The 12,222-nt window shown below is 30.6% G+C and overlaps 1 long non-coding RNA gene across 1 annotated transcript; it reads right to left on the bottom strand.

The window, feature by feature from the left end:
- Positions 1–9,732: 9,732 nt before the first annotated feature.
- Positions 9,733–10,280, bottom strand: LOC138349054 (uncharacterized). The gene is made up of 2 exons (XR_011221581.1): positions 10,168–10,280; positions 9,733–10,048 (listed from the first exon to the last, which is right to left on the bottom strand). It is a non-coding gene; the product is annotated as an uncharacterized lncRNA (long non-coding RNA).
- Positions 10,281–12,222: the final 1,942 nt, after the last annotated feature.

Below are 12,222 nucleotides of genomic sequence, written 5' to 3'. Positions count from 1 at the left end.
GACAGAGGCTCATAGTTCAAGGTATTCGATACATCCGGGTGCAACCAAGATGTACCGTGACCTAAAGCAACACTTTTGGTGGAGTAGAATGAAGCGTAATATTGTGGATTTTATTGCCAAATGTCCAAATTGTCAACAAGTAAAGTATGAACACCAAAGGCCCGGAGGAACACTTCAGAGAATGCCCATTCTGGAATGGAAATGGGAGAGAATCGCAATGGACTTCGTGGTTGGTCTTCCAAAGACGTTGGGGAAGTTTGACTCTATTTAGGTAATCGTTGATAGGTTAACTAAGTCTGCTCACTTCATTCCGGTCAAGGTGACTTACAATGCCGAGAAGTTAGCCAAGATCTATATCTCATAAATTGTTCGGTTGCATGGGGTTCCACTATCCATCATATCAGATAGAGGTACGCAGTTTACTTCTAAGTTTTGGAAAACATTGCATGCGGAATTGGGTACTAGGTTGGACCTTAGTACCGCGTTCCATCTTCAGACCGATGGTCAGTCTGAGCAAACGATTCAAGTGTTTGAGGATATGCTTCGTGCGTGTGTGATAGAATTTGGTGGCCATTGGGATAACTTCTTACCCTTAGCGGAGTTTTCATACAATAATAGCTATCACTCAAGCATTGATATGGCTCCATTTGAAGCATTGTATGGTCGGAGATGTAGGTCCCCCATTGGTTGGTTTGATGCATTCGAGGTTAGACCTTGGGGTACTGACCTTCTGAGGGAATCGTTAGATAAAGTGAAATCTATTCAAGAAAATCTTCTAGCGGCGCAAAGTAGGCAAAAAGAATATGCAGATCGAAAGGTTAGAGACTTAGAGTTCATGGAGGGTGAACAAGTCTTGTTGAAAGTTTCGCCAATGAAAGGGGTGATGCGGTTTGGTAAAAGAGGCAAGCTAAGCCCAAAGTACATTGGTCCCTTTGAAGTACTTAAGCGAGTAGGGAAGGTGGCGTATGAGTTAGCCTTGCCTCCAGGGCTGTCCGGAGTACATCCAGTATTCCATATGTCGATGTTGAAAAGATACCATGGGGATGGAAACTACATCATCCGTTGGGATTCCATTTTGCTTGATGAGAATTTGTCTTATGAGGAGGAGCCTGTTGCTATTTTAGATAGAGAAATTCGCAAGTTGAGATCAAGGGAGATTACATCCATCAAAGTTCAATGGAAGAATAGACCCGTTGAAGAAGCCACTTGGAAGAAGGAGGTTGATATGCGAGAAAGATATCCACACCTATTAACAGATTCAGGTACTCCTTTTCGCCCTTATTTTCCTTCTTGTGATCGTTCGGGGACGAACGATGGGTAAATTGGTATCTAATGTAACGACCTGTTTAGTCATTTTGAGCAACAGATTTTTTTCTGGAAAAACAGGCTGAGACGACGGAACCCATGACGGAACGTCATGGGTGCGACGGACCGTCGAGGGTGTCTCATCCCAAAACACTTAGAAATTCTGAAATTTGGATGCTGAAATCGACTCTCTGAACTCTGTGACGGACCTGCAGGACGGACCGTCACAGGCACGACGAACCGTCGTGATCCACCGTTTCAAAACACTTCAACTCTCGAGAATTTGGTACAGGAAATGATTCTCTGAACATCGTGACGGAAGTGCAGGACGGACCGTCGTAGGTACGACGGGCCGTCACAGACTCCTTAAGGAAATCGAGTCTTTGACAAACCTGCATGACGGACCGTCGCAGGCGCGACGGGCCGTCACAGGTTGCGTAATCCCAGTCGGAGTCGGATTTCTGGTTAAGTTTTAAAGGGACGTTTTGGACTATTCCTGCTATAATTATATATTTCGTGGGTTTATATTAATAACTCAATTTCTTGGGGGTTAAAAGAGGTAACCTTAAGTTAATTAGTGGGTTATTATTGCCACCTTTTATTCTTAATTATATGCTAATTAGGGTAAAAGAAAGAGGGTTTGAATAAAGAAAATAGAAAGAACAAAGAGAGAGAAAGGATCGATCAAGACAAGAGGAAAACGAAGAGAAAACAAAGCCTTGAGAAAAATTGCTTGCTTGATCACTAGTCTTCGGTGAAGGTAGGTTATGGTTTCTCTTACGATATTCGTAGTAAACTCTTAATAGCGAATGATATGTATTGATAATATTGTAAACCCTTCTATGCGCTTAATTGTATGCTTGCATGAATGTAATTATATAATTGTGATTATACAAGCATGATGAAGTTATTGAATCCCAAATCTTGAAAAACCCTAATCTCTTTGTTAATGATGAGGCCTTGGTATAAAAGAAGGCGTAATGAACTAAAATAATGAGATTGATGATGCCTTGGTAAGAAAGAAGGCTTGATGAATTGATAGAAGGAGATTAGGGGATCGGGTGCCACGTTCCGGTACCAGGATAGTATATGAGGATCGGAGTGTCACGTTTCGACACCAGGATAGAATATGGATCGGGTGCCACGTTCCGGTACCAGGATAGTATATGAGGATCGGAGTGTCACGTACCGACACCAGGATAGAATATGGATCCTGTGCCACGTTCCGGTACCAGGATAGTATATGAGGATCGGAGTGTCACATTCCGACACCAGGATAGAATATGGATCGGGTGCCACGTTCCGGTACCAGGATAGTATATGAGGATCGGAGTGTCACGTTCCGACACCAGGATAGTATATGAGGAGCGGAGTGTCACGTACCGACACGAGAGGAATAAAGATAATGAATCTTGAAAGATGTTAATATACTCAATCTAATGAACCTAAATCCCAAATGAGTATGATGAGGAGGCGTGAGTCCTCATTGACGAGCTTGGTGTTGTAACCAAGGGTTATGGTAATTGTAAATGCTACATGTTGAGTATCATAGTTGATTTTATGATATTACTTGGTATATACTGTTTTCTATTTTGAGTTGGCCGATGATACTTACTCAGTACTTGTGTTTGTACTGACCCCCTACTTTTATGTTTTCTTCTTTGTTACTTGTGGAGTGCAGCAAACGTGCCGTCATCTTCGACTCAACAGTAACTCTAGCCAGTCTTCACTACTCCGGATATCAGGGTGAGCTAATGCTTCTAGCTTGGATTGGATCTTCCTCTTCATGTCTTGATGCCTTGAAGTTCCGGCATGGACTAGCTTTCATGTATTTTTAGCTTTTTAGAATACTCTTAGTTTAGTACTTTGATCATAGATGTTCTTGTGGTGATGACTTCCAGATTTTGGGGATAATAATAGTTATTGATTTTATTAATGAGTTTAAGTCTTTCGCATTACTTTCTGTTGATAATATATTGAAATGTTAAGGTTTAGATTTGGTTGGTTCGCTCACACAGGAGGGTAAGTGTGGGTGCCAGTCGCTGCCCGATTTGGGTCGTGACAAGTAATTTCCTTAAATAGTCATCCATGTTTGGGAAATTAGGAATATCACTTATGTTTGTTTTAGGACTATAATATCATTCAATTTTATCTATTTTTCTCAAACTATACTTGACACAAAAAGTACATTATCACTCTACCATTAGGATGTCATGTCACATTATTTTTTTTTAATTAAAAAAATATGCTTTAAATCTATTTAAACGTTAGGTTGCAGTATGTTTTTAATAGAAAATATTGTTTTCTATTTATGTTTTTTGAAAATATTTTGTTTTTTAGATATATAAAGATAAATTTTAAAAATGAATAAAAAAATAAAGGCCAAATACATAAACAAATCCCTAAACTTTTTGGGTTTTTTCTCTCAGGTATCTTAATTACGTCATTTTTCAATTGAATCATTGTACCACCCATAATTTGTTTCTTTATAACACTGTGGATTGATTCTGATTAGCTTTTCTATTGTAAATGTCTTCAATTGTGTTCGAATTTTAATAATTTTGATTGAAGAAATGAAGACAAACCGTATTAGTCTCATTTGTTTTCTAATATGTTCAAATGACTTAAGTAAAACACAATTATTCTCAAACATTTTCACTATCAATTGGACTAATGATTTGTGGAACAACATATGTATCTTCTATCATTACCCCTCACGAATCTGGTCCCACATCAGACAACGATGTCTATTTAAACGGAACAAATATGGGGTTCAATGATTGAATAGGAAAATGACGTAGTTGAGGTACCTGAGGGGAAAAAACCCAACAAGTATAGGGATCTGCTTATGTATTTGGCCAAAAATAAAATATCCCATTTCTTCAACTAACTAGTAATGGACTGTTTTAACTAGACATGGCACCCTATTAGGAGGAGAGAAATAATGTATTTTTTTGTGTCAAGTATATTTTGAGAAAATAGGCAAAGTTGAGTGATATTGTAGTCCTAAAACAAACATAACTGATATTTTTAGATAATTTCCAAAACATGAATGACTATCTAGTGAAAGGTATTCTTGTAAATACATATTTTTAAATAGAGATTATACAAGATTTGTTATTTCTAATATCGAATCAAACTTGCAAAACTAATGCAAGTACTACTAATACAAGCATTACTAATGCATCCTATTTTGTATTATTCTTATATACTCTATCAAATAATTGAGAAGTGTATTAATAATATTTTATACTTTCATGATGATCTGAGAATTTACCTTAGCAATCCTTCAAATTTTAATTTGGTTCCGTAAAATTTTAAATTATAATCTACATGACTATCTATTATTCTACTTTCAATCACCATCGAAGAGCACTAATTTTCTTTTGGATCCTTTTGTCCTTTATTCTTTCATCATGGAATTTCATTGCCTTATTATTTCTTTTTTCGAGACTTCCTTCTCCCATTGTTCTTTTCTTAGTTAGTTATGAATCTTATTTTTCTTTAAATGACCACGCACAGAAACATAAAGAGAAATAAGTGATCATTAAAGAGAAGAAAGATATAGGGCTAGGCCTATATATATAATAATATAGATTTATTGTTGAATTATTTGTACATATTTAATTATTTTACAATTATATACTACGCTCGTTTTATGACTCTTGTATGACTTACAATCCTAATGGGAAGAAAAGGGGAAGAAGTTTAAACAATTCAATCTTCTATAAAAAATATATTTTTCAATATATATATACGAGTAATATTTTTCAAGCAACTAATAAATTCAACTAAGTGTTGAGCCTGAAAATAAAGTCACATATTAATAGTTGAAAAAGATGAAGATAAAATGAAATGGTACTAATTACTGTAAATGGCGTGAACACTATAACAAAAATAATTTTTAGCGGCATTAAATATAGACATTAATAAAGAGTGCTAAAGTCTTTACCGACATTAGTTAAGTATCATTAGAACCAATGTCGCTAAAGGCTTTAGAGACATATACAAAGAGTGACAATATCGATAAAAATACATATTTAGCGACAATCAAAAATTAATTGCCGCTAACAATTATTTTTATTGTAGTGAAATGTGAATAATATGACATTAAGTTAAGAATATTTTTGATTAATTTAGTCAAATAACTTGTTTCACCGACAACTAATGATTTAGCGAGATAAATACAAAAATGACCTATTAATAGCATGGGGTCTGACTTAATCCTTTCACTCATCTATAACCCGATTTATTAATATTCTTATCTGTAGTTTTTAAGATACATACATATAAAAGAAAAAGTCAGTGTTGCTTTAACCATCATAAAATTCGATTGATGTGGAGACACGGAATTAGTTATTATATAAAATCATGAGGTGACGGATCATGTGGAATTTAATTTGAGAGAAAGATTATTTGGCGCGCGAATAAAATCCCATATTAATTGATAACTCAAAAAAAACAAAAGGCTAGAAAGTATAGCACTATTTATACTTTTCATGGTGTGAGATGCTATTGAAAAAATCATGTGAATTTAGGTTAAAACAAATAGTAATAGTATCATAGTATGTTAATTACATATGGGGTCTGACCAATCTATAATTTGATTACAACTAAAATATGTGATGGATTTAATAAGACCCTGCATCTTTATTATCTCAAATTCAAAAAATATTATAAATAACGTTTTACGTATTTCTCTTGATAACATTATTGTAATTCAAATTAATCGAACCAGTAATACACAGTAATTAATGATTATAAGGAAAAAGTCGATTGAGTTTATTAGAGAAGGTGTGGGAATGGGAGGGCCTCCAAATTAAAGGGAACTTCTATGTTGGACTGTTTTATTTTATTTTTCTTTAAAAATTAACTCATTTTAATTTAATGAATGAATCAACTAAACAAAGATATTTTAAAAATCTATAATTAATCATTTTGTCAAAGTCTATAGGTAGATAATAGCTGCCAAAACTACTTCCTTTAATGAGGTTTTGACAATTCTGCATTTGACCATGTAACCTTAGTTTAATTGCCTAAAATCAACGGCCTCTAATCTCTATCACTCCATTAATTAGAAAACGAGTTTTCTTTGCAACAAAAAAACACGGTTAAGTTTCTTAAATTACATCATCGTCGCAATTTGATTAATTGAGTCAAATTAAAATAAAATTCACATATTTTATTTTTACTTTTCATAATAGATTTTGATTCATTTGTAATAAATAATTATATATTTCAATATTATTATATAAATAAAAGTGAACGAAAAAAAATATTTAATAATATTAATATAAAATAAGTTTGTCTCAAATCATACCTTGTTAGATCATCTGAGTGAGAAAGCACAAACATTATTTATTTGCGAAACAAAGTCAAATACTCAAATTCTTGACTTCTATTTTAGGTAGCCCAATAAATTACATGGTTGGAGCTAGGTAGTTGGTAGCTTTAATGTGAGCTATCTTTAAATTAAGAGTTGAAAAAGCACTACTTTTAGAAGATTCTATAAATTATAGATATAAAAAATTTATTGAATTTAAAATAACATTTTATAAAAATAAAATTTAATTAATTTTCAAAATATAAAAATAAAATTTAGATGAGACTAATCCTTCTTCTAAATGTAAAATTTTATTAAGATTTACAATTTCTCTTTTTTAAAAAACAAATTAACATACTTAGTGGGATCAAAATCTGTCTTTCAACTCTTCACTTACAATCTAAATCTGCAAAGTTTGGACCCATAGAATTGCAAAGATGAAAAACTTCAATTTAAAGATACTTCATGTCTTGTTTTTGAGTTTTGACATGTCCACGCTCCGATAAGTATTGAATTGGGGTATCTATAGATATCATTTATCGCATTTAAAATAGAAATTTACTTTATCGTATCTAAGAATAAAATTTTACAAATGAGTTTAATCAATTTTCAAACAATAAGACCCGTTAGAATTTCTGTCAAGTTAATTTATATTAAATTTAAGTCCACACTTATAAAAAAATATATTTTTTTTAAAAAAAAATAGATCTCGAATATCAGAGAAATTTTTAAGATATTCAGAAAGAGCTGAACATCACATATTCTCTTTCTCAAAGCAAAGTGTATTCCTACTTTCTTGGCGATTAAATATATCACAAGAAAGTTCAAACTATCCTATATTAGAAAAACATGTCATTATTGACCTTCAGAGTCACAAATAAATCTTTAGGATTGAAGAAATAAAAATCTACTTTCAAATAATCATCTCTAAAATCTTTGTTTCATCATAATTTATTTGTGATTATAATTAATTTCTTTTTTAAAATTTGATACCTATTAATAACTGGTTTGACACACTATAAAAATATGACAAATATTATAATAATAATATACTATAGTTGCACCCATAATTATACTTAATCATCTAAATATTAAAAATGAATACCTCATTCATTTTAGTTTATTTGTTTTATTAAACTTGTCACCATGTTCAAATATTGAAATAAATAAAAAAAGGGCAACTTTCACATATAGCAAACAAAAAAATCATATTTGTATAATATAGCAAACTTTGCATAATTGCACTCCATAGCAAACATAAAAACTGTATAATTCGCTATACATATAAAAGTGTATAATTCGCTGGCCTAAATTGTATAATTCGCTGGTCTATTTCGTTGCAATTGTATAATTAGATTTGCATACAGTTGAATCAAATTAAAATGTATGTATATTGCATAATTATAAGTGTATAGCAAGAAGATATATGTTTTTCTCGCTTTATACAAAAACAGAAACACAATATATACACTTCTGCTGTATAAAGCTTGAAAAAATTGTATTTCACTGCAATTGTATAATTCACAATTGTATAATTCTTTGGCCTTTTTCTCTGCAATATTTGAAGTAAAATGTTTGTAAATTATATAATTAAGTGTATAACACGAAGATATATATTTTTGCATGTGTATATACAATTTTCTCTCGCTTTATACAAAACAGAAACAGAAATTATACACTTCTGTGTATAAAGCGAGAGAGGCGAGCGAGACTTCTGGGAGAGAGACGCCTGGCAAATTTTTGTCAATGTTTGCTATGGAGCGCAATTAAATCAAACCCTAGCTATTCAATTTAATTTAGGTTATTAATTTGCTATTTTATACAATTTTCCCATAAAAAAACTGATCAAAAGTTCTGACCCGGGCCCTGCAGCTAGGCCCATTGCAACCTTTGCACTTTGGGAAGACCAGGCCTGCTCCAAATGCATCTCGCATTTGTGTAAAAATAGATGAAAACTAATTTAAGCTTGTTATACTTTTCAGAAATTTTTAGAAATAGTAAATGTAATTAGGCTCTATATTATAGTTTTGATAATTGTATAACATATCTATAGTTTTGTTTGTTATGAGAGTTGCAATTTGTGTATATCTGTTTGTATATTTTATTTGTGAATATACAAATAGAAATTATATATATATAAATTTGGTATTTATATAATTACGAATTTCTCATAATTCTATTTCTATATTTCGCTTATAAATCGTATATAAATAGCTATGCATATACAAAATTTTAGATTTACACAATTAAAAATCGAACTATACAAATTCTGAATTTAACAATTAGGAACCAAATTAAACAATATTGGATTTGCACAAATTAGACGAATTATACATATCAGGTAAATAGTAAAAAAAAAAAAAACTATAATCGCGAATTACGATTTTCTTAAACTATAGCTTATAGTATCTAATCTAGGCTAAATATTTGTTATTCTACATAATTTTCTATACATATAAGGCCATCCATTAATCCCAATAAATCTGAATTAAAGTATCGTCTCCTTCAATAATGTGTATGCCTTCAACTTGTTCTAAGAACAAAATAGGATTCTAGATGTAATATAAGTGATTAAATAATAGTTTTTTTTTTAAATCTTCAGTCACCAATGATATTCGACAAGAAAGTTTTACGTTCATTTACACTGATCTCATTAATCTTTTTTTATAACCACACTTTAATCTCATTCCCATTTTCTCCAAATCTATTTTCTTTCCCAAACCAAACCAAAAATAAAATTCATAATCTCAAGAATCTATATTATAAGATTATAAATACAGTTTTATACTCGCATTAATAGCAACTTCAATTCCATCGGCAACGAAAATTACTCCCTCAGTCAATTATTTTTTATCATAGTTTCTATTTTTAAAGTTAAATTATAAGAATTTTAATTAATATTTTGAGATATGCAAAAATTGCAATTTATAGTACTTTTCATATAGTTTTTGAATATCTAAATTTTTTTATTTAAAATATCGAATTAATATAATCTTATTTTATCTTTAAAAATTAATGAAAAAGACTTTCAAAAAGCTCAACATTACAAATAAAAGTGAACGGAGGAAGTACATTCGTAAGAAATAAAAATGAAAACAATCTCCTTATTAAATTTCAACTATTGATAAAACGATCATATTTTCTTTTCTTCGTGTCACAATAAAAAATAGTTAGTGATATTTTATAATATTATCCACGCATAGTGCTGGTTCATTTATCGTAAAAATATATAGGACTACTAACAATAAAGTGCACAACGACATTGAGTTTCTGAATTGGCACAAAATACATCTCTAACATTTTTAAATTGACGGGAACACTCATCCTTGCATTTACGATCACCAAGTCCAAAATTGCAGTGATCTACTTTTATTCTCACCATGCAAATCTTATCTCCACTCCGATTAGCAATTCTCCCATCTGTAACAAAGAAATATTTAGTCTCGTCGATAAAAGATTTATTTTTCGATTCATTGCTAAGTCTGATTATTTTTTTTATTCAATACTTAAAAATCAATAGAAAATTTATTCATTTTTACCTGATGGATATGTGAGAAGAAGAGCCATGATAGAAAACAAACATAATAGCAAAAAATTGTTCATCTTTTTTGGTGCAACCTTTAAAAAACCTATTCCTCCAAAATTATTGAATGCTTGTTTCTTGCGATAAAGTTGTTTAAATAGAAAATACTTGGACCATCATAGTAATAGAACCTTGATTTAAAAATAACCAAAATCTATTAATTAAAGGAACCAAATTAATAAATAATAGTACATCGACATTAAAATAGCTAAAAAGAATCTATCAATTAATGGAATTTAGTGTAATTAATTTTTAATTATTTCCTTTTTGGACTCGATATGTAACATAAGATAGGTGGATTAAAATATGACATATATCAAGCTATTGAAAAAAATTAAATTGCAAGTCGTCCACAACCTGTATTAATTATTGGTTACATACCGTACATGTGTTTTTAAGGACCGAGTATTACCTTGACCTCAATTTATATAATGATGTTTAAGTTGAGTAAAAAAGGAATTTTACATTAAATTATTTTTAATTATAAAAATGTAACATTATTTTGGAATTTGTCAGATAGAGAACGTATTAAATGTTATGTTTGAATTATAAAAATAAAATTAATAAACAAAATGTAATAAGTTAATGTCCAATATTGAGCGTCAAATAAAATCATTGCACGGTGGACTATATCGAATTGTAGACGAAGAAAAAGTATATTAGACTGACACACAAAATTAAAACTTTGTAATAGTAATAAAATTAGGAAGAATATCTTTGACTATCTTAAATTCTTAATGAGTATCAATCAGAAAAAATAAAGCTCCATAAAATTAGATCAAGATTTTACACAAACAATGACAATACTAATAGTGACCCTGATTTTTATATGTACAAATTAGAAAAATCTTTCTAGAATAATTATAAAAATATTCAATCTATATATATGGAGTTAAATTACCATTCGTCAATATAAAATCTTTAAGTGACACGGCATATTATTATAAAATCTTTAAGATCCTACAAATCACATGTGATTATAATGGCAATATGGCTAGCTTGTTCTAGTTGTAGTTATAATAAAGAAGTAAATATTGAAAACACTTTCAAATTAGTGTAAATTATTAGTTTCATTTTTTAATTATTAAGTCTTAGAAATATGTTTTTACTGGATTACTTAAACTTGAATACACCCACAATCTTTGATATGATATAATAAGTGGTCTCAAACTCTCACAATAACAAAAATGATTTTAAGTATCAATAAATATACACGTTAACAAAGAGTTTAAAGCTTCTACCGACATAAGTTTAATTGACATCAGATTTAATATCGCTATAGGTTTTAAGGACATTTACAAAGAATGCTTATTTTAGCTAAAAATACATCTTTAGTGATAATCAAGCTATTGTCGTTCATTAATTATCGCTAAGGATTATTTTTAGTGTAGTGTCTTGTAGAATCATGAAACTCATGATAAAAAGTCGAGAGAAATGTTGAAATCATTCCTAATCTTGGCGAGAACTTAGTAGTGTATTTCACTATTGTCACAAGATCAAAGCTGTAGTTAAGTTCAGTTAGCTAAGTAAAAGAGTGTTTTTAAAGCTTTCAATAGTTTAAGGATGAAATTGACAATTTATTTCGAATTTAGGAGTGTTTTGGTCTGTACTTCTCTCATTCATAAATGGGAAAAGGGTCAAATATGCCCCTACACTATTTGAAAAGGTCTAGATATACCCTCCGTTTAAAGTTTGGTTCACTCATGCCCTCGCCATCCAACTTTTGATCCAAATATGCCCTTATGGGCGTTAGTTGACATGTTGGACCTATCCAACTCATTTTTCATTTCTTTAAATGCCACATGGAATTGTCATGTCATTTTGACCTTACCGCATGACATTTATATGAAAATGGAATGATATTCGGACTCATAAACACCTAATCCGATCCATAAATCAACCCCCTTTTAAATAAATTATCCGATTGATTTTTAACAATTTCGTTTAATTTTTATTTTTTTTAATAAATTCCGAAAATGAGTAATTGATTAATAAAAAAATTGGAAGAATA

This window comes from Solanum lycopersicum, chromosome 6, assembly GCF_036512215.1.
Source record: "Solanum lycopersicum chromosome 6, SLM_r2.1".
NCBI lineage: Eukaryota > Viridiplantae > Streptophyta > Magnoliopsida > Solanales > Solanaceae > Solanum > Solanum lycopersicum.
Note: the sequence above shows the minus strand (reverse complement) of the source record. Positions and strands in the feature narration are given on the sequence as shown.